This window comes from Lygodium microphyllum, chromosome 14, assembly GCF_053477565.2.
Source record: "Lygodium microphyllum isolate KBCC chromosome 14, Lygodium_microphyllum_v1.1.10, whole genome shotgun sequence".
NCBI lineage: Eukaryota > Viridiplantae > Streptophyta > Polypodiopsida > Schizaeales > Lygodiaceae > Lygodium > Lygodium microphyllum.
The window spans coordinates 142,028,725-142,034,724 of NC_141148.1; positions in this window are offsets into that span (position 1 = coordinate 142,028,725).

Consider the following 6,000-nt stretch of genomic DNA (forward strand, 5'->3'; position numbering starts at 1 on the left):
CCTCTCAAATGGTGTCATCTCATGAATACCTGCAATGGGAGTCCAATTCCAAATATACATGGCTGTTGTGACAGCCTCAGCCCAATAATAGAGCGGTATCTTCTTCTCATTCATCATGGCACGAGCAGCTTCCATCAAGACCCTGTTCTTTCTTTCAGCTACCCAATTCTGTTGAGGAGTGTAGCTACAGGTAAGCTACCTACGTATGCCATTTTCAGCCAATGAGTTGCCAAACTCATTGGACACATACTCCCCACCGCTATCTATTCTCAAGCAAGAGATATAGCAGTCAAATTCCTTTTCAACCTGCTTTTTAAACTACTGAAAAATAGCAAACACGTCATCCTTTGTCTTCAAAATGTAAACCCAAGTATAGTAACTGTAATCATCAATGAATGTCACATAATACTTCGAGCCTCCCATGGATGCATTATGGGCTGGCCCCCAAACATCAGAGTGCACTAACTGCAACGAACGTGTACTTTGCCTTACATGCCTGACAAATGGCAACCTTGACTGCTTACCAAACTGGCAAGCATCTCATACATGACGAATATCTGAATATTGGAACTTGGGTAAACATGTAACAAGCTTTTTTTTTTGCATAATTTGCAGCCTTTGCAAATTCACATGCCCCACTCTCTTGTGCCAAATTTCCAAATCTCTGATAGTGCCAGAACCATGGGCAAACATAGCTGAATTCAGCTCTAGCAAAGTAGCATCAAGAGTAAAAATTCTGCCATTCCTATGACCGCGAGCTATCAACTTGCATCCATTGCCAAACTCTTCAATAAAGCAGCCATGCTTATTGAATCTAACCTGCAAGTTCTGCTCCTGTCATCTGACTAACTGACAGTAAGTTCTTCATAATCGAAGGAACATGCAATACATTATGCAAATTTTTCTTTCTGCTATCATGAACCACAAGAGGCACTTTTCCTTTATGTTCAATGCTTTCCTGCACGTCATCACCTGTACAAACATAGCCATGTTTTTCAGCCACCATATCAGTGAACCAATCACCGTGAGGGGTCATGTGGTTCGATGCCCGTGAATCCATATGTGTGTGATCGTGGCATTGCCAATGTGTATGGGTTCTCCCTCTGAGGAGTTTAAGGGAAACATTGGACTATAAACTATAAACGCATGAATTAAGCTTTAGGGAAGTTTATCCTTTAGCATTAGATTGACGCTCCTAGTCCGCGAGGCCGTGAGGGTGTTTGTGTGTCATGAGCATGAGGTCGAGCTAGTGCCATAGCGAGTGCCGGCCCATTTTAGGTCCCATCAGTGGTGTGTCTGCCGAGAGCTGCCTATAAGTGGCGGTTTTCGAATCTAGGGTTTCAAGGGACCCTAAATTATCCATAAAATGGGGTTTGCTCAAGGATGGAAAAACTTGGCTTTCCCTATACAAAACTTACTAATGGACTTAGTTAGTTATGTAGAGCATGAGTCCTCTGCAGAAGATAATTTATGTGATGAAAAGAGTAGCCAATCAGTGGTTACCCCATCCTCTAGTATGATGGCATGGGCCGAGGTTTGCCTTGGTGTGGTCTCTACCCAAGAGAAATCATGTTTAACCATCCATCAACCTAGAGGGCATGAAACAAGCATGTTGGAAACTAGGGTAGTTATGGCATCAAAAAGTTATCATGCTAAAGCCATGATGCCATAGGAAAGTGCTGATATACGATGGAATATGCTTGTGGTTGAAACATCCTGTGTAATGGGCCACCATGACGACATAGTAGGCATCACACAGGGATGTTAGAAGCCCTAGCTGTTAAGGGAAAACCGTTGCTTAAAAGGCACGGTTCCCAAGTTTTAAGAAGTGGTAATGATAAATCTGCTTTAGATAAGGACCAAAAGCTCTTATATAAATTCATTATGGACTTTCCTTTTAAAGGGAAAGGTATGGAAGATCCTCTAAGAGGGGATCAAAATGACATGTTGAAACTTATAGGACTCCCTAGACCACTCAGTGAGTTAGCAGAAAGGGATGTCAATGAGGGTAATAACCTCCCTACACTGAAAAGGGTGGGGATGGAAGAGGTTAAAGATCCTAAGAGGCTGGACCCAGATCATGATGAATATGAAGATTTTAATGACCCGGTGTTGATCCCAAAGGGGAGAACCAGATGTCCTCCTCTTTATAGGGATCTCCCAGTGTTTTATGGGTTGCCAAATGAGGATCCGATGATTCATTTAAGAGAATATGACCTAACTTGCATTGCAAGTGGGTTCGACGATATACATCCGATGCTCGTATTCCCAAGTACCCTAAAGGGAGAGGCAAGGAAATGGTACTGGAGCCTCCCAAGAGGGTCGATCAAATCATTTGAGGAGTCTTGTGATAGATTTCTAGATGAGTATGAAAAGAAGCTCTCTATGATTCAGGTCTTAGGGAAGCTTATGCAATTTAGACAGGAGTCTTATCCTTCTGTTAAAGAGTATGCTAGAGCCTTTGATAGTATTCTTAGGCTTTGGCCAAGAAGAGCGAGTGCACTACCAGATGATGTGCTATGTGAGCTCTTACTGAATGGCTTAGAGATTAATACGCAAATCCAAGTGGAACTACGGAATCCTAAGTCGTTAAGGGAAGCAAAACTGCATGCCATTGACTATGAGGGTCATATTCAGAGATGTTGGGAAAACTTTTGGAGTTTTCCCCGCTCAGTACAAGTGCATCCTAGCTTCCAACCATTTCTACAAGGAGACAACTCACTTGTTGATACCAAGGTAGCCTATGAGGGGAACCTTGGTGGCCAAAATCTCAAAGCAGAAAAGGGCAAGTCTATGCATAGTAATGACATGCCTATCAATGAAAAGGTTCCAAGCCATGTAAGTCCCATCAGGGCTTGCAACACTTCCACGAAAGGTAGTTGTGATGGCAATATGGATCGCACCAAATGGGCCTATGAGTGTTGATAAGAATTCTGTGTGTGGTTCTAATTTTGTTGCTAGTAAGGCTCTTGAGAGACCTTTGGTATTGGAATCATGCTTCCGAGTGAATGTTCTTCCCTTCAGTGGAAGCATGGTTCTTATGGGGGAAAATTTGCAGTGTGGATATAAACAAGTAAAGACATCTTTTGTAAAGAGGATGAAAAATGCTAAAAGTCCACCTGTGCTTCACAAAGGTCATAAGGATGTGAGGCCATTTGGCCATAGGGATAAGTTTGCATTGAGTTCGTTAGACCAGTGCAGGAAATTGAGGGAATGCAAGAATATTAAGGGAAATGTGAGATGGGTTTGGAGACCCAAAATCTCCAAAAGTATGGCCGGAATGTCGGATGCAAGGCCAAGGATCCCATCTCGATATATTTTGTCGAACCCCCAAGAGGATAAGACTTGATATACATCTGACAATATACACTGCCTTGGGATACACCCATGTGATGTGCCTAGGCTTGAAGCTCTACCTAGTTTGGGTCGCAGCACTGATTTATGTGAAAACACAAATAGGGGAGGTTCCAATGAGTACAAAGCTATGATTCTTTCTCCCAAAGGAGCCACTCAGCTGCTTGAAGGACCAATTTATTCGGATTGCAATAAATGTGGAACATGCAAGCCCACTGAGGCCATTCATTCAGCTCATAGTGCCCAAGAAGAGATCGGCCTTATTGATGAGTTATTTGTGGAAAGGCTTGGACTTGTAGCTCTACAAAAAACCTAAGATAAAAAAATACAAGATCAAGCTTTTAGCCAAGCTTTTAGCCAGCTTGCATGAGTAGCATGGGGCTAGTCGAACTATGATATGCTATCCTTGGCACCTTGGGTAGTCTGATAGGGTGTGATGTATATGCCAAGGACATCAGTATTACGTGGACTAAAATGACCTATCTAGTTTTAAGCTAGGAAGGCTAGTTGCTTTGGATATTACATCCAGATTTCGTTAGGCCAAGAGAGCCGATCAGTTTTTGCAGTGAAGTGTTTTATTTCATTAGGCCAAGAGGGCCAGTTGTCTGTTTAGTGCAGGTGCAGTTAATGGTTTCTTGTTTTAGTTCTGTACTAGACAGGTTCAAAGCAGAGCTTGGAAGGAGCCTTTGTTGCGTGGACGCTTCTCGTGGCCCTATCCAGGTGATATCTCTCCTTTACGAGTAACGTGTTTTCATGTTGTATGTGTCTGTGTACTTGTAAAGGATTTTCTTTTCTTGTTGGGGACCGGCATCCAAGGCATGAAGTCCCAGGTTTAGGTTAGGTCTGTCTGAGGGAGGTCTGAGTAGTCGTTGCCTCCTATAAAGACACTGCCAGGCATCAAAAAACCTGTTTTAGAAGGGAGTCCTAGTGACCCTGTTCTGCTAGCCTACTAGGGAGCCATTCTAGGAGTTCTTGTTAGTTGTGAGGCAGTTAGAGAAGCCTACCGAAGAAGAAAATAATGATGATGATAAAAACCGTGAATATCTCACAAGATAATAAATATATACAAAGGTGTGTAAAAAGGGGTTCTAACCCCCTATCAAAATAGAAAAGGAAAGAAAGGAAAATTTATAAGCAGTTGATCATCGCCTTGCAAAGGCTTGGTAGGTTCCTGGGGATGAGTCAGAGACCCGGGGCCAATGCCTTGTCTTCCTAGGGGTGGCATATTGCTGGAAAAGAAGAAATCAAGGAAGGTTGGAGCGAAAATAAAAGTGAGCGTCAGAAAAGGATTAGGTGTCGCCTCGCGAGGGCTTGGTAGGTTCTTGGGTACCTAGACAGGACCTGAGACTGATGCCCTGTTCTCCTTGGGTCACTACGCTCAACTCCCTCCTTTTTACATACCCGAGTATAGAAGGATAAAACCCTAAAAGAAGAAAGGTGCTGAAAGAAAATACTTCTTGATCAGGCTATAGGAGTCCTCGCCTAGTAGGAGCTCCTGGTTGTGTTGTCCTTAGTTAGGTAGGTAGTTCAGACCACCACATAGGGCAACTTCTTTGATTGTTCTTTTTAGTTTGGCTATGTTGGAGCAGTTGATTAGTGACTAACTTCACACTTTCTATCCGATTATGCTAGGCCTACTCCTTGTGGATATCATGCCTTGGTTTTGTCAGGGGGTAGGGTGAGCATTGTGCTGTGTTTAGTATGTATCTATTTTGTAGCATCTTGATGCTTCCTTTGGTTGTTTTGTGCAGATCTGTTGTGAGATTTGACGGGCTGAGTTTCTCTATCCCGTGGTCGCCAATGAGAGCGCAGTTTTGAGCTCGAGAGGCACACACGCACGCACACACACACACACACGCAGAGCATAAGAAGCTTTAGTGGGTGCTCAGTCTACCCTTATTGTCTATTATCTTTAGTTACATATCACTATACATTGTGTACTTATACAAGGGATTCTACCTAGTCTTTGGCCATTGGCATTTACCCCAACATCCTCCCTCTTAAATGCAAATGTATCTTTAAGGAAATATAGCTAGTGAAGATATATCCAATGCCCACCATCATTACTTTGTAGTGTGCAAAGAGTTTCGAAGATAAATGTTAACCATCAGACAAAAAGAAAATCCTCAACCAATACTTGAGCCAAATGGAGACCTGATAAACCAATGCATACCTTCAAAAATACAATGGCAGACAACCCTTCTTCTCTTTTCAACCTTGGCAGGTGAGTCTTCAAATCTTCTTCCCGCACACACTCCACAGAGCCCAGTCATGGGTGCTCTATTACCATGTTAGAAGTCTGAAATAGAGACAGAGAGGGTTGGACTCAAAAGTGTAGAGCAATGAGCTCTCACACATTTTCTACTATTCTTCCATTCCACACATTACTAAAGACAATAGTTACAACTTAAGGTCTAAGACCATTCACACCAAACAGCTAAGTCCTAACCACCAACTTATTTAATGTCCGCATCGTGTAGTATAGCTGGACAACTCAAGTGTTGGGTATGGTCAGACCAAAGATAGTAGATCGAGCTTGAAGTCTTAACACTTGAGCCATCCTCTCTTGAACTTGTACGAGAGCGAGGAGTAGCACCCCTATCTCAAGCCGACCATGGGCTCATAGCATCCACATCTTTGCAACAC